The sequence below is a fragment of the Anas acuta genome, chromosome 1 (assembly GCF_963932015.1).
Source record: "Anas acuta chromosome 1, bAnaAcu1.1, whole genome shotgun sequence".
In the NCBI taxonomy this organism is placed as follows: Eukaryota; Metazoa; Chordata; class Aves; order Anseriformes; family Anatidae; genus Anas; species Anas acuta.
Genome location: NC_088979.1, coordinates 70,754,860 through 70,781,960, shown reverse-complemented (window position 1 = coordinate 70,781,960; position 27,101 = coordinate 70,754,860). Strand labels below are relative to the sequence as shown.

The 27,101-nt window shown below is 41.4% G+C and overlaps 1 protein-coding gene and 1 long non-coding RNA gene across 4 annotated transcripts in view; one reads left to right on the top strand and one right to left on the bottom strand.

The window, feature by feature from the left end:
- The first annotated feature begins 6,752 nt into the window (after window positions 1-6,752).
- P2RY8 (P2Y receptor family member 8) overlaps window positions 6,753-27,101 on the top strand; it is a 39,576-nt gene continuing 19,227 nt past the window's right edge. Inside the window, exons 1-3 of one of the 3 annotated variants that reach the window (XR_011096514.1) lie at window positions 6,753-7,589; window positions 9,365-9,428; window positions 11,160-11,246. The gene's annotated coding sequence lies outside the window, so the exon portion shown is untranslated. Of the gene's footprint in view, window positions 7,590-9,364; window positions 9,429-9,456; window positions 9,624-11,159; window positions 11,247-27,101 lie in introns of those variants that run through there. The other 2 variants (XM_068681913.1, XM_068681918.1) reach the window with 2 other exon arrangements.
- LOC137856493 (uncharacterized) lies at window positions 15,304-18,313 on the bottom strand. Its single transcript, XR_011096526.1, has 3 exons — window positions 17,737-18,313; window positions 17,217-17,293; window positions 15,304-17,137 (listed from the first exon to the last, which is right to left on the bottom strand). It is a non-coding gene; the product is annotated as an uncharacterized lncRNA (long non-coding RNA).

Here is a 27,101-nt window from a genome sequence, read left to right as displayed (position 1 = left end):
CGGCTAGGGAAACCAAACTCCCTTAATGACCACCACAGATTTTCTGGAAATTTTATGTGTCTAGTAACACAGATTTTGACTAAAGCTTTTCTACTATTGACCTCAGTTGATCAGTCCCCGTGTGTCTCCCCAAAACTGAGTCCCAGTACCATACCCATCTGGGAAAACTTTGGCTGAAGTGGCCCTATTGGCAGCTCCTGGGAACTGTGGGGCAAAGGACCAAGACAAAGTCCAGTTCTAGGGCACCACTCAATTGCCTCAACTGCAAGAGTGTCGAGGGACCACCAGACCACTTTCTGCAGAACCATAGATATTTGTGTCTTGATCTGACTCATTCTTTGAGAGGGCTTCAGAGAAATGAGTAAGTGGTTGTGTAATCAGAGAGCATCCCATCCACCTAATCTAGGGGGCCCAGCTCAAACTGATGCATGGAGAATGGCAACCAGTGAGAACATTTTCCTCCAACCCAAATCAGCTGAGCTTCTGATGACTCCACTTGCCTCTGCCTGGGAGAGAGCTGCCCTTGCAAAATAGTGGACTGAGGTTTGGATCTTGCCACCTCCCAGCCCTCCTTCCCCAGAAATAACACTTGAGGTGTTCAGTCCTGAGTCCAGTCCTTAAGCTGCAATTCAAATATGTCTTTAACAAAGAAAAATGACAAACAGAACTGGATTTTATATGACTGGTGGGAAAACACATCCAATCATTAAATACAAAGGAAGAAATTCTGATTCCTTTTCTTTTTTTCTGTCTTTTTGTTGTCGTTGCTCTTCCTGTTTAGTGTATTCCGTGGCTGCTTTACACTGCTAGGAAAAAGTAAGAGAGACACATATGGGGATGATACCCTGAAATAGCAATAATAGCAAGAGGAAGTCACTTTTAAAGTTTTACTGAGTGTCAGGTTTATCAAACTGAAATCTGCCTAGTAGTGGTTAGTCAGGCCAGCAATTAGTCAGCAACATATAATTTTCTAAATGATTCCAAATGCAGTTATTAGTTTTCTTGAAGCTGAGTCAACTCAGGCTAAGGCTGTAGCCAGTTTGTGCTGTGCAGGTGGTTTTATTCACAGCCAGCTTACGTACTGATACACTTCTCTGCAGTCTGCAATAGAGGCAACTGTGCTGGTCATGCTGGAGCAAGAAAAACCTTTCACAAGGATAAATTTCTCCCAGAGTTCATGTTACATTCTTACAGCAGAAACTGGTGTTTCCAGCTCTGCACTGTGATTTGGTTTTACCAGATGCTCTTCTAAACAAGTCAGAGCGTTTTCCATGGCAAGGGGAGGGGAACAAGGGGCAGAAAACATGGGCCAAAAACGTAGTCTCCAAGATGTCAGAGGAAACCTTATCCAAGATTTCGTGTGCTGTCTCTGTTGTAGGTGGCTGTGACATTGTGAGGTTTCTGCATATCAGGGCCATGGATTCAGCATGCATCAGATGCATCAGATGCATGCTGTGAGGTCATTAGCAGAGCAGGGAGAAGCTTAAATCTTAAGACTGCAAAAAACACTGATTTGTTGAAAAGGTAGTCAAAACTTTAAAATCCTCATTATACTGGGGTCAGGGATAAACATTTAAAGATTTTTCAATAAATAAAGAGGTGCACATTTTATTTTGAGGCGATGACGACTTTATCTTCAGTCCAAACACATCTTTATGTTTAAGAATTGTTTTTTCTAAGTAGTCAGTGGTACAGGGATCCTGTAAGATGGCAGCCACAGGACTGGAAGCAGAGGTCTGATGCTTCACAAGAGGAGCTTCAAGAAACTGAAGCACCTTGTGCTACTCAGTCCAGATATTGCTTCCCTTCCAGGAACAGTTACCAGTCACCAGGCTGCAGATTCATTTTGCACAGATGATAGTTTAATATATTGTACAACACAGAGCAGGAAAGATGACTTCTGCATCTGAACTTGTGCTTTGATGCATGCCACAGTACTTCTGATGAGACTGGGTCCTTAGCCTTGTTTTTCTGTCGTTCCTGATTTGCAAGCTATGGCCCATGCGTGTTCCTGCCAAAGAGATCTTTCTCCTTGCCCCTACGCTCCTTCCCCTACCCTCCTCCTTGCACACCACAGACTGTTCACTCCCCTCTGCCATCTATCATCACTCTCCCTCTCTCTCCTCCAGCCCTTCTCACATTTCTTCCTGCAATAATGTCTCACTCACCTCTTCCCACTCTCCTTCCACACAGCACAAGAAAACCTAAAAGAAAAATACAAGCAGGAGAATTTCATTTGGAGAATGCCTCCAGTTTTGCATAGAAACCAAGGGACAAGTGTGAGTGTGCTTGGAGGAGAAGACGTTGAGTGCCTCAAAGTCTTGAGACAGTTCAGTTCTGGGATGTAGCCAGGACATTCACCTCAATGTAAAAAGCAAGATATATTTCTGGATGAGATGAAGGAGGTGTAGCTGGAGAGATCATGGCTTCAAACTACATTGCGGTCCAGTAGCTGAAAACCTCCCCTAAGAAATGCAACACCATTTTCAAGCAAAGCAAAGACCATACACTGCTACTATTGTTACTGAATTAGGCAGTACTCATTTTCTATGACAAACATTTCCTATGCTGAAACAAAAATGTCAGATTGAAAGCACTGAAATGAATCACTTTGGGTTTGAGTTTTTTTCCCTTCATTTTCTATTGGGCAGAATTGCATGAACGTGCAGTTTGGAGAATGAATAACCAACAGCTGAAACAGTTTGACGCTATGAAAGCCTTGCAGTTGGACAAGGAAACAGGTCATATCTCCTTGTGCAAGGCAAAAGTGTTAGGCGGGTTTTATCTCCTGTCACACACCTGATCACATACATAGCACATTGGGATGCTGAATCTAGGTTTAGACAAAATGGGCCAAGATTGTTTGCTTATTTCCTGGAGAGTTAGGATAATTGTCTTCTATCTGGAGAGCTCCATAGATTGTGGCGTGATAGCACTGAAATGGATAGCTGAGGTCTGGAGTCTCACTGGATGTGTAAGGACATCATAGCACAGTCAGCTCAATGGCATGGGCAAAAAAGAGATTTTCCACCTGGAAGATGAGGGCTGGAATAATGTATTCTGTTCTTGTCACTGCTGGCATTACAGCCTGGTTCCAAGCTCTGGTGGGTGGGCATTATGGTGTGTGGAGATACCAGGATGGCTGTGGGGAGGGCCTCTCCTCCTTCTCTTGACTGGTCACCCACCTTCCCTCCATCCCTGTGAAGAGATTACCTTGCTATGAGACATTTTGTGGCCTGTCAGTCTTGCCTGCCTAGAATGCAAAAAAGTATTTAAGTCTTGGAGACTTGCCCAGACCTCCTAGTGCTGGACGACAAAGCAGAAGTCTCACAGAATAATCTTCTGCTTTCTTTCCCTTCTGCTATGATACAGAAAGGGCATCAGCAGTCTCTCTTTCCTCCCCTCTGTTCTGCTTGTCCCCTTCCCACGGTTCTGGGCCTTGTTCTGTCAACTTCCCTTGCTCCTGCCACCTCCCCTCACTTCCCTTCCCTCTCTGCTCCTCCTTTCTGTACAGATTCACCTTCCCATCTCCTCACTCTCAGCACACAGACTTCTTCCTCATGGTTGCCCATCTATCAGCACTCTGTTCACAGTCCCACGTTGCACAGACCTCCACGCACACGTACCACCTGCACAACCTCTCTCTGCCTCCTAACTCACCTACAGCCAAGATGAGGAACCCTTTAGGAAGAGTGCAATGACAGCTTGCCTCTCCTACTTTTATTGTATCACAGCTAGCATCATGCCGCATGCTCCAATGGCCAGACCTTCCTCTGTTCATGCTGACTGCCAGGCCGGGTCTGTCAGCACATTGGCATGTCCCAAAGCAGGTACAGAATTAGCCTGTAACTGCACATTTGCTCCTCTGGGAATAAATAACCACATTTAGCCTTGGTGCAGCTCCCCAAGACCACTTATTTTTTCTCTGCTTTTGTGCAAGTTGTCGGTATGTCTTGAGGCCAGAGAGCCCTCAGTACCTTGAGTAACTCCTCACTCCACTTCATATAGGCACCAGGAGCCAGGGGCACATTCAGGTCACCCTCAAGGCTGGCACAGATTCACACTAGAGGAAGATCTTTGCAGTGGCTCTATAATTAGGAGCTTTCTAACATCACTTAAGAAAAAAAAAAAATCTTTAATTACCAGAGTACTCCTAAATGACTTGCAGTAGCAAAATCACAACCCATTCTCCCAGGAGAACGTAGTTAAAGTGCAGATTCATACCAACAGAGGAAGGAACACAAATATTCATAAACTGCTTGAGATGGCTCCAGGGAAGACTCAGAAGATGAACTCTTGACCCTACTGAGCTCAGTAAGAAACTGACTATGGGTTTGCAAAGGGCCATAACTTCACCCAGAGGAAACCAACCAACCTATAAAAATCCAAAGCATCACTCATAATCATTCTGAAAGACGTGATCAGTTTTCAGGGTAATGCTTTCTTAGCACTTAATTGCTTTCTCAGGAAATCTGAAAGTGGACAAATGGATCCCATCATATGGATTACCCTGATACAACAATTATAAGAATAATACCTATTATATCATATAATACTACAGTACCACCAAATTTTGTATTTTTTATCAAAAGTTAATGCTGATTTATTATTTTTTTTTCAGAAAGTTCATTTAGGGGGTGAAGCTTCTTTAACACAGGTAGTGAATTAAAGTTATAAAATCTGAAATATTTGTAGATTTAGGGATCAAAAAGTGGCAATGGAGATCTATTTCTAAACTGCCATGTTTGAGCTGAAAGAAGACATTAAAAAATAGCAGCCTATGAAACAAACCAAATTTAATTAGCTTTTAGGATGTCTGATTCAATATTTTTGCATGCTTTGAAGTTATGAGACTGAAACTCCTTCCTGTTTACCTGTAGGCCCATGGTGAGAAGCGAGTCTGGCAGCTGACACAGACTGACAGTTGATTCAGTTTTTGTATGTGAAAGTGAGAAGAGTCAAGGCAAGAAGAACTTGAGTCTCTGTCCTGTAACTGTGTTTTATATAAAACTCATGGATGCTTCTGCATGTCAAGCAATATAATAAATAGCCCTAGCTTGAGGAATCACCTGAATGTTTTGTCCTTTTTAATTACTTTTTTTTTTTTTTTTTTTTTTTTTCCAAAAAGAAAACCCAACACTCATTTACAATGAAAATTATGAGTTACCCTGTTAGTTCTGAGTGTGAAAGGATTAACATCTAGGGCAGATCACAGTCCTTGGTGCCTTGCCAGAGCATGCACCGTGAGTCATTGTTACTGGACATAATATCTCTGAAGGATTTTATTTGTTTAGTTTTATAAAATGTTGAATTCATTAATATATATACAAATGTATACATATTGCAAAAGGAATTCTTGCTGGCTGTTAAAACTCTCAGAGAATGAGCCTTATAAATGTCTGTTTCTCTCCATTGCCTATATTCAAGGTGCCTTGAACGACTAGCTCTAGTGCAGACATCCGGAGTGCAAGCGTCCAGGGCCAGGTGAGACAATCCTAGCCCTGCCTCAGATAACCCAAACACAGGTCTCTCCACAAGCTCAGAGGCTTTTCAGGCTGCAGGCTGAAGTACCAACCTCTGCTGCTTTCTGTGGGAGGGAGGAAGCACCCACGGTGGTTGCCTGCTTGGAGGAACCTAAACCCTGTCCAACATGAGTGCAGCACTGCTCTCAGCACCAGACACAGGAGCTGTGAGCAACGCTGGGGAAAGTGTTCTCAGCCACAGTCACCCACAGTACTGGTGGGGAGAGTGGAAGATACTGAAGTCTGAACATTTTCTGGGTCGCTGCTCCCACATTTGGGGATAATTCCCTAAGCACACAGCTGGGATGTATACCTTTTCCAGCGTTTTTGCTGAAGCCCAACTACTCTGCAAAGAGGAATCCAAGATCCGAGTGACAGTATCTTGCAAGTATTAATAATCTAAGTAGAAACACATTTAATGAAAACCACCATCCACCAAGAGCTGGACAATGCTGAGCGCTGATCCTTGTTACTGAAGTCATTGATAGATGTAGTTCATACAGTGCATCTCGCATGGAAAATTCCCAAAGCAGCACAGTCTCACTGACACTTCAAATCTTGTTTTGTGTGTTCAGCCTTGCTGAGAAGCTCGGACTAGACCCACTTCTGTAGATTTTGTGAACTTTTGACACGTTTTAGGAAGGGAACTCTTTGTCCTTGGAGCAGCACCCAAACCTGAGCCTCATCCTCAGCAACCTGTCTTCCCTGCTTGTTTCCCCTCCCTTCCTAGTGTCCCAAAGGAGTTGTGAGCATCCCATTCAGGAGGGGGAAAGAGACTTGTCCCTCCCCTACACCTCCTACTCCATGAAAAGATGCAGTTTGCAGGTTCAGGCATTGTTTTGTGGGCTGCACAAAACACAGATTTAGTTTGTGTCAAAGACAAGCCAAAACCCAAACCAACCTAGCTGGGCTCTGTAGCTATGAAAACATCATACAAAAGGCCATGCTGGGGACATTTCTATTCTCTCTTCCTCTACCAACATCCCAAGTGCAGGAGTGACGTTTCCCTCCCCCCATAAGGTTTTTAAAATAAAACACACACGTGCCTAGGCGAGAAGACTTCAGAGCTGTGTAAGTCACATACACGTGTGCATGTCCAGGACTTGTTTTCGAAATTATAAGAAAAGGAGAAGGGTACAAAACCCAGGTCTGTGTTCAGCGTTGCCATCCAGACTTTGAAATGTTTTCTTTCTCAGACTGCTGCTTTTGGATGGGAGGAATTCATTCTGGGGTGCTGATCACCCCTGTGCCTGCATGCAGAGAGCCCCAATGCCAGCACGGGTTCAGCATGGAAGTGCCAGTTCCCCAAAGGCAGCTGTGCACCTGGTGGGACTGACCTTCACAACTTCCAGGCCAATGGTTTCGTGGGATGGTCAGGCTCACAAATGCTTCAGTTGAATGAGTACATCCAGCAAAGGAACAGTCTTTTAGGGGCAGAAGGTTTTTACGTGCATGGGACCTAACTCCTGATGTTCCAGCATTCCCAGTTTTCACCTAAAGACTCTATGTGCAAAGAAGTATTTCAGACCACACACACACCAAATGCCTGTCCAGACTATAATGGATGCTGCTTTCTAAATAACTTTTTTTTTTCTTGCTCTGCTGGGAGACACATCCCAAGTCATGTTGAGAATACTGCTCTAAGCATCTTCTAAAACTGAGAATTAGCTGTTCAAGCCATTACTTAGTCATTTCTATGTTTCGTCACATAAGCTTCACACAACAGTAAAATGTACTTTGTCACAGTTATGCAGAAGATGCTGCAAATTCTCTCTTCCATGGAGGAGATCAGAGTCATCTTCTCTGGCCACCTGCATGTTCTCAGTGTGAAACAGAAATTGTGTGTAAAGTATGGCATTAGTTACCAAACTGCAGTGGAAGGATAAGATGACTTTTTTTCTATTGTACTTGAAAAAGTGAAGACATTAGTGAGGAAGGAGTTAATCGTTGCAAAATACACGGTCATTTCCTGAGCCCTGTGGTTGGATGAATGCAAACTTTCAACTATTTCTAATTCTTCTCTGTCATTTAAGAGGCTTTCAAGGTGCACTGTACATCCCAGATCAGGTAAGGACTGCAGCTTTTCACTTCTTGATTGTTGTTTTTTTTCTTCAAAACTGCTTTTTAGTGGAGTCAGTCTCAGCTAGGACTGATTTGTTCACCCTCCTATTATTTACATCTGAAGGGAGAACAAAGTTCATTGAATCCAAGAACTGCATGTGCGTCTTTGTCCCAGATGACTGTGGGCATTAGAAATAAAGTAAGAAACGTATGGGATAGTAACAGAGCAGAAATAACAAAGAAGGTATGTTACTACTAGTCAGAGGTCAGAATAATCACAGCAAATACTGCAGTAGAAGAGAAAGAAGACTCTTACCGCCAGTTTAAGGAGTTCACTTTGCAAACCATGATCAAAATAAGGATTCTCAGGTGTACAGTTTGCTTTAGTACAGAGGGCAGTGATAATCGTAGCGTGTCTTCAAAGGTCTTTTTAAAAGGAGGAAGAGAGAGCTGCTACATGCTGTAAGAAAAACAAAACCAGATAATTTTGGACCAGTTTTATTCATAAAACTGGACCTGATACTTATCTTCAGCTACTGCAGAGTCATGTACTATAGTCATCCTGAGACTGTTCCTGAGGTTTGCAGCAACTGAACGTATGCACAGAAGTGAGGGTGGAAGCGTATCATAAAAAGATATAATTTCATCAGGGTCTTTTGATGCATAAAAACTGAGCTCAGACAGAGCGGCACCAGAAGGAAGTCTCACAGCAGAGTGCACTCTTGCATACTGCATTTGTTGTCTCTTAATAGACAGGGAGAGAGAATATTTGTGTGAACGTTTTTTTTTTTTTTCTTTTTTTTTTCTTTTTAATAGTTCAGACACAAACATAAAATAGCCTTCCACATGGCAGTTATTGTAATAACGGGCTGTCACCAGGTCACCCTGCAGAAAGTGAGCTTGTACATGCTATGAGGATCCCTGGGTGAAGTCATATACTGGAGATTCATTTTTTTAGCGCTTTTTTTTTTTTTTTAATTCTTTTTGCTTGTAATCAGTTTTAATGTTTGGAGATTAGCTCTGCAATTGTGCCTTGTGTTTGGTGTAAATGGTTTCTGGATTTTATGCATAGTAGTAGGGAGAATCCAGTTAAAGTTTTCAAGGCATTTGTTTTATTCGGAAATATAAGTCCCATTAATTTTTGGACTTCATTCCTAAATCACTGGCACCCTACTTGTGAGATGGTAGTGCTTGGACTTCTGTAATGAAATTCACCCTTCAAATACCCTATGAAGCAGAGATTTGTCACTGAACCCAGATGAACCCAAATCCAGCTGACACCAGACTTGTGCCCAGGGTTTCTCAGCTCCCTAGTGCAGGTGATCCAATCAAGAGCCCCAGCTCTTCCATTATGGACACAGCCAGGGAGCATGTCAGCATGCTGCTGGGGAAGAGGCTACAGCATGGGGAAAAACATTTGCATCAACCTTAGTCTGATCAGTTTGAGTATTGATGCTAAGCATTTTACTGTTCCTTAGAGTTGTGTTTGACCTTAGCTGGTAAATACTTGTCATCTATGCTGAAGCGTATTGCTATTAATGTTGCGGCTTGCTAGATGAAAGCTGGCTGAGGTATGGCAACCCATCCTGCAGTTGCATTTCCCACTTATTGCCCAGGCATAGCTCAAGTGAAAGTACACATCAGCTTTGTGGGGGGAGAACAAACTGAACCCAGGACTTCCCTATCATCAGCAGCAGTTTACCCACTGCTTCTGCCTGCAGTTTTCAGCATCCCTTCAGGCGTGTTTATTGAAAATGTTTTTTTCACCTTCTGTCTTTCAGGGTGAATTTGGTTTTATCCCTGATGCATCTGCCCGGGCAGACAAATTGGCTCTCTCTGATGACTGTAAGTGTAGAAAATAGGGTGTTGGCTTAGGTGGTTTAAAATCTGTTCTCAGCATTCTCTCCAGCTTCAGCATCTTTGTTTGGTGTGGAAAAAGGCTGTACTCCTCTGCTCTCTGTCAGAAGGAGGCATACCTTGTATGTAGCAGCATATCAGGATGGAAAAGAAACAAAACCTAGAAAACCCATTCATTGTATGGTAAGTGTGGTCTCTCCCAGCTGCCTTCTAGCTGAGTGGCTAGAGGGGAGAAACCAGCATCCCACAACCCAGCCTTAAGAAGTTACTGTGTGGTGGGCTCCCTCTGTCCTGCTTGAAAGCACAGAGACACCAGGACTGTTTCTCAGTGCGTTTAAGTGATGTAGTGGTGATTTGCATGCCTACTGCAGCCTAATAATTCCACTATATATTTGCATAGTTTCCACCTTGAAAGCTGTTTTAAAGCAGAAGTCCAGAATGCCTCACCATTGACAGCAACTGTTTGCAAAGACTCCAAATGGGCAGAAAGACCTTTTTGACACCTGACATATTTTTCTGATGCCATTCTTACGTTTTTCATAGTGTACATGATGAGATTTAAAACTGAGTTCTCTGAAAAATGATTTTATAGAAATAAGAGGGCCTTGATTTGTGCCTCAAAAATGTATGGAAAAAATGAGCTCATGTTATAAGTAGATGTTATTGGGACTCTGCTTTGGCCTTTTTTTTTTTTTTCTCTTACTGCCAGCATCTCGCTTTCTGATTGGAACTAGAAAGTCAAGTTGGTGTTCCTCTTGGGTTTACTATCTATACACAGGAGACCTGAGAGGAACTTCTCACCCGACCATTAGGGTTGTTTTTTTTTTTTAAATAGGTTTAAAATGGGTACTATTTTTTTTTCTTGTCTACATTATGTTGTTAATCAAAGAGAAATATCCCACAGGGTTAATTTTCTTCATCCTTGGAATCTGGTGTTGTCAATTTGATCTGGTCTCTTCTCACACAATTTTCATAAGAAACCTTCAATCCTTACTGAAAGTTTCCGTTGGCAGTTTTATTTTTCAGTGATGCAGAATATTTAACTAAAAAGAAAGTGAGAGAGATATCCTGTGCACTCTTCATGTAACAATATATATATGTGTATATATATTTAATGAATATTAACCATTATTGAAATCCTAAAAGAGAGATTCTGCATTTTTGCTCACGGACTGGGGAAAACCCAAGCCTTCTCCAAGCTGGTGCAATGCATCTATGAGCTTGTTCATCAAAAGCAGTATGTTTTTGTTATGTTTTTACACTACTGCATGAGGAATTTCTATTCAACAGCTGGTAAATTGAAAAAAATGTTATGCTCAGGCCCTTGGTCTCCCAATTCCTCATTAGGTCTTGAAATAATAAGAGATACTGTACACTGATATTGTCATGATGAAGCAGCTAGGGTTACTTACTACCTGCACCTTATTCATGCTGCTCCTGATTCAATAAGAAAAGAAAATATAAAGTCATCAAAAATATGTGCTCTTTTATCTTCTTTTCTTCTTCAGATGTGGATATTGTACATCTTTAGCAATCTAGCACAGGTATGTTTCACAGCTAGCGAACTGCATTTTAAAACTAAGAAAGGCAGCATTATCAGTACTTGTCACTGTTCAGCATCTTTAGATGTGCTCTTTGTAAATATATATATATATATATATATATATATATTTAGAAACATCTGACTCTTAAAAGATTTTTCTTTGGTCCTTTCTGCAGCTTTTACGCCGAGAGGAAATCTGATCTGCTACAGCACGGAAACTTCAGCGGTGACCATGGCTAGACAAATTCCTTAGGGAGCTGCCTGTAAGTCTGATCAACATTTGAGATGAAGCGTGTTGCATTTTCTTTGGCAGGATGTTACATGCTGAGTTTAGATATGTGAGGCAATTTCTGAGGCAATAAGGGAATATTCAGGAACACAAGTCTCTGCTGTTAGGTTAATAAGCATGAAGAAAGGAATCCTCTTGTAAAGACTGTTGTTGTTTTTTTGTCGTGTTTTTTTTTGCTTGTTTGTTTGGTTGGTTGGTTTTGGTGGTGGTGGTGGTAGGTTTATTTGTTTGTTTGTTTAACCACAAGTTTGAAAAGATATAGTTGTCGAGATTGTCTAAATTGTGCTCAGCTGAAGTTCTGTTATACCAGGATTGAAGGCACACTGAGTAGACTCCATTTCTGTGCTACAGTGGTTCAGCAGCTGAAGGCCTGGAGAAGCCTTTCGTGCTTTTATTATTTCTCCTTGTGACAGTCAGTCAGTGTGGAAGCAACGGGAAATCCTCCTGGAGTGAGGGGGGAGGGCGAGATAGGAAACTGTGGACAAGCAAGAACAGAAGTGCTGGTGGGTGGGGGAGGGGGGGGGGGGGGGGCGAATAGTAATAAAAAAAAATAAAAATAGGAGGAGAACTGGCAGTCCAGTCCATGTAGAGGAGAACAGAGAGACATTTCTGGATGGCAGCTAATGGGTGGAAAGATGGACTTTGGGTTGCATGTTACAGATTATGTAAGTGGGTTGTAGAGGACAGCAAAACCTGATCCTGCCAGCTTGTTTCCTCAAAGACTCTAGAGAAAAACCTGGAATATCCATGCCTCTGTAACCTAAAAATAAAACCTTAAGGCAAATCATGTTTGCGCACACCCTCTAGTGGTCTAGCCAGAAAAGGCGTTTTCACCTGGTACAGTTATTCTGCCCTGCATCCATGTGCTGAGACCAGTCCTACTCTGGTCCTCAGCTGATCTGACACGTCTGTAACAACTGTTCCCTGAAACAGGATGGCTACATCCAAACTCATTTTCAGGAATGGTCTTTGTTCTGTGATAACTTCTAAGTTGCACAAGTTGCTTGAGAGAGCATTACCTGGTGTGAATCAAAGCTGTGCCAGCATTGTAACCACAGAAGGAAGTGAATTTCATGGCCTGAACCCAGGCTCTGACAGTGTTTAATTTACTAATATTGACTTAGCCTTAGTGCTGTAACAGCTCCGTTATGCATGTGGAAGATGGTACAGACTTCAATCATCTGAGTGTAGATACTACAGAAGAATTTTTTGACAAAAAAAAATCAACCATCTGCTCATTCAGAGGGATAATATTGCCTGAAAAAGTCCTGATATGCTCGATGCTGGAGGGTACATGCTGACTGAGAGGGTGAACTACAGGAGAAGATGGAGTAATCTTGTGATTTTGGTGCTTGAATTATGTCTTGGGAGATCAGATTCTGCCTGAGAGTCTTTTGTGGTGCTGAGAAATGAGCATCTCCATAAGAAATAGGTGCAGAAAAATGTCTGAAATGTATCTGAGGTGGAACTTCAGAGCTTCAGCCCCAGCTGGGGACAATTCTCAGACAGCCACTGACTATAATCCCCTAAGAGCTGCTTCTCCTAACATAAAGTAGCAGTACTTAAGGTACTTAAAGACAAGTATAAAGCAGATATCTATTTGCAATTATGGAGCAATTGGGTTTTGACAGGACTGAGAGAGTTGGCCTCATGCCAGTAAAGAGCATGCTTAAGGTACATCAGTAAGATTGGATTTCCTTAAAAATACAAGTGTTTTCTTTTCAAGCACGTGTAACTCCTCTTCTAGAGCACTCCCCTAGGAGAAAGATCACGCACATTTGGTGCTCTCTTTGGAAAGTATTCAAAGTCTTAACCACTTCCTTCCTTGAAAGTATGCTAACTACCACACTCAGGTCTGATTTGCACCCAACTTGTTGAAGCTGCAACTTTGATGGAAGATGAAGCAATGGTCATTGGACAAAAGAGGAGCAGATATCTGAAATATAGATCATCTAGAAGGCAAAATATTTGTTCTCTAGTCTTGTCTTCAGAGACACTATTTCACTTTCAGTAGTCATTGGATAACCCCAAAGGCCAATCCAAAGTGTAAAGATCAGGCTATGTCTGCTCCCTTACGGATGACTGCCCCTGTGTTTAGGCTAGGCTAGGCTAGGGAATCTTTTGCTGTTGTGCATGTTGTGCATTTTTTCCTAAGCTACCATGTCAATAATTTCTTTATTGCATATCTTTGATATGAAATACGGGTAGTACCCAGCCATTTCGTGGTTAAAAAAATCTCTTGATCAGATAATAATTTCCATGGTCAGACTTGGGAGGCTCTATTTCCTGACTATAACCACTAGTCTGTCATTTAGAAAGGGAAGGGATGTGTTTTTCTTCTATCGATCATCTTAAACGACTATAGCAAATCATATTTAGTCCTCATAAAGAAAAGGAAACAGGGAACATTTATAAAAGGAGACTTCACAAGCCAACCAAAGGCTTTAGGTGTCCCGGTAGTCGTCCTGAAGAAGAGAGAGAGCATTCTGGGAAACTCACTAAGATTTTTTTTCCAAGTTTTCACATTTCCAAGAGTCATCCATAGTCTACCCTAGATGAGTGCTAATTTCATGTTGTTCCTCATTGTTTTGCTGACTATTTCAGATCTCATTTTGAGACACCTAACTCTTCATTGGTGCCTTAATCTTTGCGATTCTCATCTCAAAGATCATGATTTATTTTTTTTTCAAATCTGGTTTCAAAGGGTTAAGCTTTCAGAAAGGGCCACCAGTTCCAAGTTCCTCATTTTTAAACATGCATTCATAGACACCTGGGTCTTTCTTGCAGAAGTATTGAGCACTTATAGATCTAGATGTAGTCAACAGAAACATGGCTTTGAAACAATACAATTTTATGTAACATCAGGTGCTCTGAGAACACAGGTAGTCAGATCTTAGGCAACCTAGGTTGCCTCATGTTCTCCATTGCCTACTTTCCTGTTTGCAAAATGGTTAAATAATTTTCCAATTAGAGAAAGGCTTCAAAGAAGAAATTTGCAGGTCTTCTTGGAGCACTTTGCTTCAACATTGCATGGCACAGAAATGCTGACAAATAAATTATTTGCTTGCCATTCAACAAGGGGTTGAACAGTGCACTGTCCATAGGATATAGTGTCATTCTTCAAACAATGAGGAGAACAAAGTCAAAGGCAGAATACCCCAGCTTTCTGGTGGGGTATTCTGCCTTTGGAAAATTGCTGGGAGGGCACTGGTTCCAACACAAATCTGTTGTAAATGGGCAGGCTTAAACCTGCCTGTTTTCCATCCACCTGACTTGTAAAGTTTCTTGGCAGCTGGGCTGATTGGTTCTCTTCAGTTTATCGACTTCCAGCTTTTCACTAACAGGATCACTAAGCTACAAAGCAACCAGGGGAATCTGCCAATGAAATTCTGACTCCCAGGTTCTTCAGCAGTTTATTTGCTGTTAGAGCAATAACCTGCCTAAGCTATATGATCATGATGAGTATTTTGACAAGGAAGGGAAAGAAAAGACATTTTCATAAGGGACAACGTCCCATGTCCTCAATCTTAGGTCACTGCAAAGATGACATCCTCGATTATTCAGTACTTAAATAATCAGTGTGATGATCAGTGCTGTTATGGTCATTAGAAATACATTGTTAGTCAAAAAATTTGAAACTTTTTCATGAGTGCAACTAGCACAAGTTGGTTGCTATGTATGAGATAGCATTAAATAGGAGCAAGATCAAGCCCTTCAGTTGAACTAAACTCTGCTTTACACACTGCATACAATGTCTCTTTATGAACCTAAATCATGACCTAAATCTTTACATACTTATCAAACAACATTTCTAGAACCTTCTCTTTCATAAGATCTGCCATTTCAGTCATAAGTTTCTCCTGCAGGTTTTAAAGATATTGTTAACGCCTTTAAGAGGAAGAAGAATGAAGTTTCCTGTTAAGTGTCTGTTTTTAATGGTCTCAGCAACTCTCTGCTGTATCGATACATTACCTTAAAATATGGTCTCGGTGGATAAAATAGCCTCACAAACTCATCACTGAGACATTTCAGGTTCAGTCTATGTTAAAAGTTTGAGATTTTAAATAGTTTTAATGTCTGAAAGTTTTTTTTCAGCTTTTTTAATCATTTTTTTTCCATCAACAGTATGTCTTAGATAAGCCAACAGGACAATGTGCAGTTTTACATGTTATAGAAGCACAGAATCATAGACTAGCTTGGGTTGGAAGGGACCTCAAACACCATATAGTTCCAACTCCCCTGCCATGGGCAGGGATGTCACTCACTAGATCAGGTGGCCCAGGGCCTCATCTAACCTGGTCTTGAACACCTCCAGGGATGGGGCATCCACAGCTTCTCTGGGCAACCTGTTCCAGTGCCTCACCACCCTCTGACTGAGGAATTTCCTTCTAACCTCTAATATAAATCTCCCTTCTTTTAGTTAAAAGTTTAGTTAAAAGTCCTCCTTATCCTGTCATTATCTGATTGAGCAAAGAGTTGCTCTCCTTTTTTTTTTTATAATTCCCCTTTAAGTACTGAAAGGTTGCCGTGAGGTCACCCCAGAGCCTTCCCTTCTGTAGGCTGAACAGCCCCAGCTCTCTCAGCCTTTCTTCATAGCAGAGGTGCTCCAACCCCTCTGATCATCTTTGTGGTCCCCTTCTGGATCTGTTCTAACAGCCCCACATCCGTTTTGTGCTGGGGGCCCCAGATCTGGATGCAGAATTCCAAGTGGGGCCTCACAAGGTGAGAGCAGAGGGGCACAATCACCTCCCTCGCTCTGCTGGCCGTTCCTTTTAGTGCAGCCCAGGATGCGGTTGGCCTTCTGAGCTGCAAGTGTGCACTGGCAGATTCTGTCAAGCTTTTCATCCACCAGAACCCCCAAGTCCTTCTCTGCAGGGCTGCTCTCAATGTGTTCTTCTCCCAGTCTGTGCTCATGTCCGGGATTGCCCTGACGCAGGTGCAGCACCTTGCACTTTGACTTGTTGAACCTCATGAGGTTCACATAGGCCCAAATCTTAAGCTTGTCCATGTCCCTTTGGATGGCATCACTTCCTTCTGTTGTATCAACTGTACCCCTCAGCTTGGTATCTGCAAACTTGCTGAGGGTGCACTTGATCCTACTGTCTATATAATTGGTAAAGATATTAAACTGTACTGGTCCCAGGACAGACCGCTGAGGAACACCACTTGTCAGCAGCCTCCACTTGGACACAGGGCCATTGACCACCACTCTCTGGGTGTGCTCTGGGTGCGACCTTCAAGCCAATTCCTTATCCATTGAATGGTCCACCCATCAAATCCATCTCTCTCCAATTTGGAGAAAAGGATGTCATGTGGGACTGTATCAAAGGCCTTGCAGAAGTCCAGGTAGATGACATTGGTCAGTCTTCTGATGTCAAGTGTTGCAGTCACTCCATCACAGAAGGCCACCAGATTGGTTGGGCACAATTTGCCCTTGGTGAAGCCATTCTGGCTGTCTCAGATCATCTCTTTGTCTTGCATGTGCATTGACATTGCTTCCAGGAGGATCTTCTCCATGATCTTCCCAAGCACAGAAGTGAGACTAACCAGTCTGTTGTTCCCCAGGTCCTCCTTTCTACCCTTTTTAAAAATGGGAATGATGTTTCCCTTTTTCCAGTCACCAGGGACTTTGTCTGACTGCCAGGACTTTTCAAATATGATGGAGAGAGGCTTGGCAACTTCATCAGAAAATTCCTTCAGGACATTGGGCCCCATAGACTTGTACTTGTTTAGTTTCATCAGCTGGTCTTGAACCTTCTCTTTGCTTACAGTGAGTGGGGCATATAGCAGGCTGATATGTTTGTTTGACTCACTTATCTGTTCCCACCAATGTCTGTGGGCTCTCTTGCATGACTACATGTACCCCTGCATGAGAAAAGGAAGAGATCAGAGAGTCGTAGATCATAACTGATCTGGATATCAATAGTGTAGATGGTTGATTTACCCAGACAATGAGAATGTATACGCTGAGTACTGAGTGGGGTGGATCCTCTGCACATCCAATTTTTTTCTGCTGCAGTACTGCAAAAAAAAAAAAAAAAAAAAAAAACACTTTGCAGTGTCTCACAGCAGCGCTCAGGTATCCCTTTGTTGTAGGTGAAATGTCATGAGGTGGAAAGAGTATTTCTGTGTTAGAAAGCTGGAGGAGAGCAGAGAAAAAACTGGACTACAGAAATATTGGCTCCTTCGGTTGTGCCTGTGCTTCTGGTTGCTCTAACTTGGCTCTGGGACTAATAAAATCACAAGTATAGGAGGAAAAATAGCTGGTAGAAACATTTTTACTGTGTTCTAAAGAACACTGGAACACCTGGGGATTTGACTTCCTTGTGTTTGAAGTCAAAAAGGTAGTGTTGCAGCTTCTTTCCATTGCCAGCAATTTCACAGTTCAGATTAACCTGCTAGTCTGCAGGAACTGCAAACACTCCTCTGCCTTCCCCTGCCTCAGCAAAGTAAAAAGGGCTTACCTTCTGTCTATCATCAGTTTATACATTTGCAGTGTACCTAAAACAAAACAAAACAAACAAAAAAAAAAAACAGCTATAATTAAGGGTTTTGTTCATAAAGAACTGGACAGAAATTCAAAGGGTCTTGGCCCATTCATACTTCATACTTCATACATTGGGTCTGTCATGTGTTGAGTCAAGTGGGATCTAGCAAAGGATTTCCAGGACGTTTTTTGTAATCATATGAAATGCTCTGCCATTTATTCCAAACTATGCTTCTATTTCTTAATCCCAGGCCGCAAAAGGGATGTTGAGAAGATTTTTGAGCAGTTAGCATTTGAGTCCCAGTGACAAATGCCCCAAAGGGGCAAGTCCTGTGTCCAACAAGTGCTGTGGTGGTTCTGTGAGCAGAAGAAAATGGTAGTCTATTTTCTTCATACAATTCTGTGATTTATGGTGGATTACTACATAGCTAAGATGTCTACAACCTTCTCCACCTGAGCTATTACGGCCATGACATGCAGGAAGCCTATGCAATTGCAGAAACCAGTCAAAAGAGCCACTTTTTGTGGAAATGTAAATGTCTGAATCACAGACTTTCATCCAATCGGCAAGATATTTTAATGCAATGCACAGAAACTTAGTTAATCTTGAGACCTATACACTTCATCAACTTTGCCTGGAATTAACCAACATGCTCACATTTACTAAAGGTGAGATAGAAAATAGACTTGTGAACATAGCTCAAAGCCTCTTTTCAAACACAAGTGAACAGCAGCTGGCCCAAGTAGCTGTTTGCTTGCCATTTATTTTCTTGCTTCTAAGTTATTGATAATGTGAACAAGTAAAATTGTTTGATGCCTGGGCTGGCAGACAGTCACCCAGGACCCACACCTAACACACTGAAGAAGGGAATCTACCCTTCTGGATTCTCCCACATCACATCCTTCCCCTAAAAATGAGGCCACATGCCTATCCACAAACCTCATTCAACCGGTTAAGAAGGTGTACTGAAAACAGCAGAGTCTTTCGCTTTCAGGCATGAGCAGCCTACACTGTTCCTCTGAACTACGTTTATTCATCGGCTCATACGAGGTATTGCATGGCCCAGTGTCTTGATGTGCCTGCTCCGTTTTGGTCCATGATGGTCCACAAAGCCCTGGACCTCACCTCCCGTATCGGCAGCCCGGTGCTGTTGTGACCTTTTACTTTCTTCTGGGAAGAACATGAGCATCAGAGCCTCCCCTGAAATACTTTCTGTCTATGCTCTTGGTGTCAACATTAGGGTCTAAATGTTCTCCTTCTCCTCAAGAGAAATGTTCTGTAGAGATTATCTTGTGGGTGCTTATTTCCTTTTTTTGAGATCTGAGCTGAATTTTCTTGATTTGTAGCTATCAAAGGCGGTGAAGATAGACAACTATCAGTGATGCTGTTAAATAAAAATCACTTCTGATTGCTTACAGACTGTTAGGCACTGGCTTATTGTTTCATGCACAAGTGTTAAGTGGGATTGTGTAGAAGCAGAAAGTTAAGTTTGCGGCAGTTAAACTATTAAATATCTTTGAAGATTGAGATTAAATATTTTCAAAGCTTTAATTTTATTCCCATTTATTTTGCTTCTGAAATAAATTAGGTCTAAACTGTCCCTAATCTCAGTCCTCTTCTACAACCCCTCACACAGAGGCAACACATTGCTGTAGATTTTGGCAATGCCATATATACAGACAACGACACTTTTCTGAATGCTCATCTTATTGACACAGTGACTTTGGTATCAGAAAAAGTTTTTTCTAGCTCAGTACTACAAAAACTACACCGCTGCTGAATCCCTGCTGACAATGATGAGAAATTACAAGAGTATTTCCCCAGTGGAGAGAAAGCCAAATATAGCATAATTTTAAAGAAATCAGCATAGCATTGTTAGATCAAAATATTATATTATAAAAATGTTCTTTGAAAGAAGTTTGCATTTCCCTCTTCCATGTTGATAGTTCAGCTGCCTTTTGTAGTAAGTTTCAAGGTGAAATACTTCACTATATTTGTTTTCTTCCATATACCTTTCATCTAACCCATCTCAAATTAAATATCTGAGTACAAAAAAGTGGTGCTACCCTACAATGGAAGGCTTTGGAAACCAGCTTCTTCTCACAATTACAAATGGTGCCTTTAGTTTTCAAGCTGGCTGGGTGAGAAACTTGTGCTTGTTCTTTGGCTAACTGCAGAGTTTCCATTCCCAAGGTTGCAATTAGACTTTCCACTCCTTCTTAATGCCCCCACTCCTAGAAAAATAAATAAATAAATAAATAAAAGAAGACCTACTTTGATGCTCTTCTGTATTGTTTATATACTGTTTAAAATGTTATCAAGTTCTTTCACAGTTTTTGTATGCTTAAGAGCAGATTGTTTCAACCACTACTTCCTTATTTCTCCTCCCTTCCTCTTAACTCTTAATATACAAGCTGCTAGATACTCTTGCCTTTTTTTTTTTTCCTATGAATAAGTTGATCTATACATCTTCCCAGCCATCCAGGAGTATGAAAATCATGCAATTTTTCATCTAGCTTCTCATCAGAAAAGCATGAAGGAGTTGAAAAGATGACAACAGTTTGGAAGGAGTGGAATTTTGGCAGGCTTTTACCTACCAAGAGCCTTATGTTCTTCTCATTCATCCTTCTAATAGTGTTTTATTTTGTCAAGCCTACCTTGCTTATTGCACCAAAATTATCAAGATTTCTTGCTACCTACCATCACACAACACTAAAAATTACCTGATGATCTGTGACCCTGCCACTACTGTGGTGCATCTGTATACCCACTGATATGAATTAGTCATACCAGGCGTGACAGGATGTCACGAGAAATAGTTGAGAAGGAGGTGTTTGTAAACTACTCCATTTATATCCTGTGAGTCTCGTTCTGTAAAAAAAAAAAAAAAAAAAAAAAAAAAAAAAAACCTTTAGGTTGGCCTCAAAAATGAGGCCTCACATTGTACCTCCATGAGCACAGCTTTCATTTTTATGGCATAGTGTTAGGGGAACAGCTTTCTAGGTACCTCCCCTGAGTAAGTGCCACGCTTATCCATGGCAAGCTTAGTTGTTGCAGTAGGCAAATGTTGTAAAGTGTAAATATAGGATCTTTATACTGTCCTCCTCCTATATTGGCTTGCAGGGAAAGATACAAAAAGTATCCCAACAAGAGAAGTAGAGCAAGCAGATCTATAAACCTGCAGCCCTGTGAGCGAAGTCTCATCAGCCTGCTCTAAACCACTGAATAAATCAGGCATGCTTGTGCAACAAGCAACAGCCTTACTTCAATCTTGCCTGTCAGAAGGGAACGAAACACAAATGCTCAGCGTGGTGATTGGGAGTAAAGGCATCATACCTAACTTCCAGGCTTACTTCTAGGGTTGAATTTGTACCAGATTGCATGCTTCAACTGGGGTATAACTTGAATGGGTGAGAAAGAAAAATGATAGTATTTTGTTCGGTACCTAAAGGGAGAAGGTGTCCTAAGCATCATTCCTATTTCAATCCAATTTTTATGTTTTATATGAAGTGACTAATAGAAGATCTTACTGTCTTGTGGGAGGTGTAGATTCAAACTTCATTTATCTGAAGAGATAAATAAATTCATATCTCCCACATACCTATTGAGTGATATTTGAGGATTAAGGGCAGTACTGTTGTTTCTGTTTTCCATCCTTCAAGGTTTTTGTTGTTGTTGTTTTTCCAGTAAAACCAATGCAAACATCTCACTCCAGGGGAAATTTCAGTTGCAATACATGGCTGTAGCTGGAGGTCTTCTTGAAACCCTCAGCAGAGGGTTGAAAGCTGCAGCTTTCTCAGGGACCAAGATGTTTCCTGTTGTCTAGCTTGCTTACAGCACAGTGTCCTGGTTTTCTGGATCTTATTCTAAAATGCCTGATTGTGAATCGACTAGGTATGGGACATTTCAACTGGGGACTTAGAGACTCCTGGGCAGGCAGGTGCCTCTGTCTACTCGTGCTTCTACAACCTTGGGTATAGGAGGTGCAGATGGTGGGTGTGCTAGGCTCTCTCTGTGGATTTGCATTCTGTATTAGTGCCTCTTGATACTTGGTGCTTTCCTGTGTCTGTCTTTCTTTATGATCGAGCAAAACTAACCACAATCTCTTTTTACACCCAGTTTCTAAAGAAAGTCTTTTAACTGGTTTTCAGCTGAAATTTGGGGTACTGCAGCTTTCTTGAGCTTGTCTTGTACCAAAAAAAAAAAAAAAAAAAAAAAAAAAGGCATTAGAAAAGGCATTAGAATTAGAAATCCTTTGTACAAAGTCAGACCCCAGCTTTTGTTATAGTAGGTACTAATTACTACAAGAACCAGACAACCGAGTTGCACCTTGCACCTTGCAAATATTTTTCCCTTTAGAATATTCTAGTATTATTATAATTTGGGTGAAATAAAATCACTACTCATAAAGCAAGAATTTTCTATTTTGATAATTGATTTGGGGTGTCTCCTTATTTGTGTATCACAATTTAAGGTACAAGCAAATGATTATTTTGAAAAAATAAATAAATCTGAACACAGTTTTGACAAATGCAGTCCCTTGAATATTTTTTGAGCTGGGCATTCAAAAAATGTCTCAAAAACTCACTATGATTCAAGACATTTCTGTCATAAGTTTTGATTAATCAAGCTCACAGCTTTGTTTTAAGAAGTCACTGAAAGGTTTTCAAACATTACAGTGTAAGAGAGCTTGATGCCTTGTTTGAAGAAAAGGCATCAAGCAAGTGAAAGAGGTAACAGTGGAATTCAAAACAGTTTGGTTAGCATTCTCAAGGAGCTATTTACAGTCCATCTATCAAATCTCAGAAGAGTTCCAGTTCTTAATTCTCTATCTCTTGCTATTCCAAAGAGACATTTTCCCAAAATGAAGATGTCTACAGCATTTTCATCTCCTTCTTGACGTGGCTTTCTGCATGAGTGATAATGAGGAAGCTCAGCGTGGGTGTCGGCCTCAGCCCATTGCATCCCAGCACTTAAGCTTGGAAGTGATCTTAGGCCAACTTTCGCATCTTTTACAACTACTGTTTGAATGAATAAAATTGCTGCAGGTTCTTAAAGAAAGAAAAAAAAAAGTCTATAAGTACAAGACAAAGAAAAGCTTCGCCTTTAATTAAATCAAAAATAGCTATTTTGAGTCTGTGTCTGTCAGATTATGAATTTGAGCATAGCAAGCAAGAACAAGACAAGAATGAAGTATGATCCTATTATTCTTGAGGACTGCAGAAATTATTATTTCATTTACAATTAAAATACAAAGAGATGGCATGGAGTTGGCATGTGACATGACCTAAAAATAGGGCACTAGTATAAACACATGTTCAGCCTAAAAAGTTGTCTGTCTTGTGATTACTGTGACCATTTCAAAATATTTCCTGTTGTGATTGTATAACCTTTAAAAAGAAAGGGTAGGTTTTAACTGATGAATTGCTAGATGTCTCCTCTTTCTACTAGTACTAAAAAAAAAAAAAAAAAGTTTTCTTCTATGTTAAAAAGACAGGCAAACAAAACTAAATAGCAAACCATGTTTTTGCATAGGGTACTCTATAATGGAATGTAACAGAATGCTCTAAAAGCTATCAGTCTGTAAGCAAATAACTTTCATGTGCACCGCACCTTAAAGTATGTCTCAGAGGTAACGTCTACAGAGATGGTGTGGGAGTGCTGGGAGGTTTTGAACTGAGGAAGCTGCTTTTGAATTATTATTATTTTTTGTAATTTTTTAAAATGAGTTTCAGAGAACTGAAAGAGGAACCTGCACTGAGCAGCATGTCCCAGATTGTACAAAACTTTCCCCACAACATGTGATGAAAAATACTTTATCACTGTACTCTTATCTTTGCTGTCTGAGATGTTTGAGCACTGTCTTTGCTCACCTGCATGGCCGGATGGAGTGCTAGAAGGGGCCATAAGAATTCATTTTCCCTTTGTAGGTTCTTTTATGAATATCTAATTCACAACCTTTACTTAACAAGAATATTTTAAAGCTTAAAACTCTGTTTTTTGTTTCTTCTTCTCTGTGCACATGTATTTACAACAGTGAGGCAGAGCAAGAGACAAAAATGCACACAAGAAAAAAAAGCTGCTTTCCTGAAATTTATGTTGCCTTTATACTTTTATAAAAGACTCTTGCTGAGATATTTAAAATAAAAGGGACCTGGAGCCATTTGCTTCAGCTCCCTGAATGACTGTCAGAGCACTGGCTTTTTCCACCACTTGCCTGCCAAACCACAGTGAAAGTCCCATGCACGGCGATGCTGGGTGACTATCACAGGCACAGATGACTCCATCTCGCATGCCCTGCCAGGCCTGTTGCATGCCTGCTGCGACACGGAGACTTGTGCAGAAACTCTGCCACAGACCTCAGTAATTTCAGCAGGGCTGGGCAGCTCTTTGGGAAAACCCTGGGACAGTCCCATGTCCCATGAGCTTCCCATGAGCCATGGTCCTGAAACAGAGCTGGGAACGAAGCCATAGAAAAAATTAAATGACTTCCAATTCTCTCAGAAAGACAAGTGAGGAAGTTGGTGGTGCTGGTGTTCCTGAATGCATTTGCGGCAGAAGGAGGGTGGGCTGGGTTTTGAGAGCATGGTCCTGTCTCTGCTCCCATGACGTAGAGGGCATTCTTGGGGTTTCAGAAAAGAAGGAACTGCTGAGAAGAGGGCTGTGAACAGGGTGCAGCCACTGCCAAAGCACCAGGGACCAAGCAGTGTAGGAGCTCCTAGTGGAAATTCTCTTTCGAGCCCCATGCCTCTACAACAAAGTGAAAAAGGGAACGAAAACCTTTCGATAGGGAAGCCCTCACGAGAGTCCAGGTTTCAAGCTTGCAGTTTTATTCTACCAAGTCTCATTTATTGTCAGATATTTCCATGCATTCTGCATTTCTCTGGGGACAGCAAGCTGTATTTTTATATTAAATCAAACGGAAAAAAATTTGGTCACTGGAACGTGGCTCTGCACTGCTAATGCATGACAGCTCCAGCTGGTGCAGGTTTCGGTTGTGCTAGATAACTTCTCCCCAGGGATTCCCAAGCACAGAGCAACAGCAGCTGGCTCGGGCGCTGGGCTGTTGTGATCAGGCAGGTTGTGTGCCATTTCCCTGAGGAGAAGGCCTCGTAGTGTGGCACAGGCCAGTCCTGGACAGGTGACCTCCATGCCAGGGGTGGCCCCAGGCACACAGGAGCATCTTGATGAGGATGCAGGAGACCCCAGGTCAGGGCTCCTGATGCTAAGGGGGCTCAGGAGGACAGAAAGAAGCCTTAATCACTAGCTGCTGACCTCCTCTGGGGAGGAGCTCCCCACTGCTGGTGCCTGCACATGGGGATCACGCCTCTGTGCACTTGCCCAGTCCATTCAGGGGCAACTGAAGGGTTTTGCTATTTCCATGTTTTTTGAGCTCACAGTCTTCTTTCTCTCCTAAGCACATTGCTGCCACATTTACCATCCTCGTTATGTGATTGATGGTGTAGTCCTGAAGCTATAGCCTTCCTATTTAGCTATTTCACTCCGTTAAACTCCGTATCATTTGTTGATGCAGCTGAATTGTTTGTTGGATGTGACACACAGCTTCCTGTAATACAATTGCACCAATCCTTCAAAGGCATGACCTACTCTGGCAGTGCTGTGTCAGTGTGTGTCCACACACTGTGGAAATTGTGGCCACACAATTTCCAGCGGCTACCTTCATTCATCAGACTTCTCAGATGGCTGAATGAGGACAGATTCCCAGCTGTAAGATGGAGCAATCACCCTCAGTATTTTCACACTTGTTGCATACCTGTAAAGACACAAGTATTTTGGGTTTGTTCTGGCTGTTTTACGTGATCTGCTTCAAACGTTGTAGAAGTTGTTTGTCTGGTTCCTTCCTGGGTTTTATTAATATCTTTTCCTGTCTTTTCTTCACCATATGCTTCTCTGTGCCAGTTGGCTTTCTTTAGTCTTCAGTTTAAAAACTGTAACCTTAACTTTTAGCCTTGCCTGTTTTGGTTTATGTTGAACAATGTTTTCCTGTGTAGGACCCATCTGTGTCAAAGTTTTCCTTTACTCTTAGTACATTCATATCAGTTTCCTATGCATCAGTTTCCAGTCATACATTGTCACTTCTGGAATGCGATGATATTTCAAAGCATGTCACTTAGAGGTCTCTAGGGGTCCTAACAACCCATATTTTGCCTCCAAAGCACTATCTCCTACTGCTCTACTCTTATTAGTGTCTAAGCAGATTGCAATTGTACTAGTCTTCAAAACTACCTTGGAGTTTTATTGTTAGATATCCTATGAGTTTGTGTGTCTTCATCTCCAGCACAGTTTTCACTGTATGATTGCTTTCATTTCATTTAAAGATTTATCATTTTAGAGCTTAGTATCCAAATAGCTGAAATTTCAACTGTAGTTCTGAAAATAATACTAAAAACAAAAGACTGTTATCAATTGTAGATGTACAATGAAATGAGAACATAATAGCATACATTATTACCTATTACTGTACAATATATCATGTATGATATATAATAGTGTGTATCTATGTATATGATGTATCAGTAACGCAAGCTAAAATTCTTGCACTTGGGGTGTTGATTATGGGATTAATAGATATTTCAGTTTGTGGTACCTGTAGAAATAGATATTTATCTCCTATCTCATATAAATGATATCTAATATATAATATTACATATATTACCATATGTTATCATAATAATATTACGTGCATAATATATATTTTATAATATGGACAAATAAGAATACTAGTCCTCATAACAGCTTCCCACCTCTCCTTTACTTTGCTGGTGTACCCTGTTCTGAGGCCCTTCCTTTATCAGAATCGCACCAAGGCTGGTCTCACCCCACACTGACATGTGATACTTGCTTGTGGTCAGCATATAAAAGATCTCTGCTGGGTTTATTTACCTTAAGTGTGTGGGCAAGCAGACAAGTCATGGCAGAGACAAAGCAGGGCATAAATAGGGCATACAACCAAGTACATTGGCTGTGATATAGTATGGACTATGGTATCATACGGAATATGTCTTCTCACATGGTAAGCTGGAGCTGTTCCACAATGCTTCACTGCAGAAGGGTAGGCAAGCTCCTGTGCCTCTATGACTACGGTCAAATACATTGAGTAGCTGCTGTGATAAGGATTCACACCTTCACTTACACTGCAAGAATGTGTGTTCTTGACCATGGCCTTAAGGAGCAGATTACAGTTGAATAGCAGAAGAGATTTTGAGATACGGACTGCCTGTTTACAAATTGAGTACCCAGAATTAACTCTATCAAGTCAGAGCTAAATGCCAGAGTCATAAAAACTACTGTTAAGACAACAATTTTTAATACACTGGTCA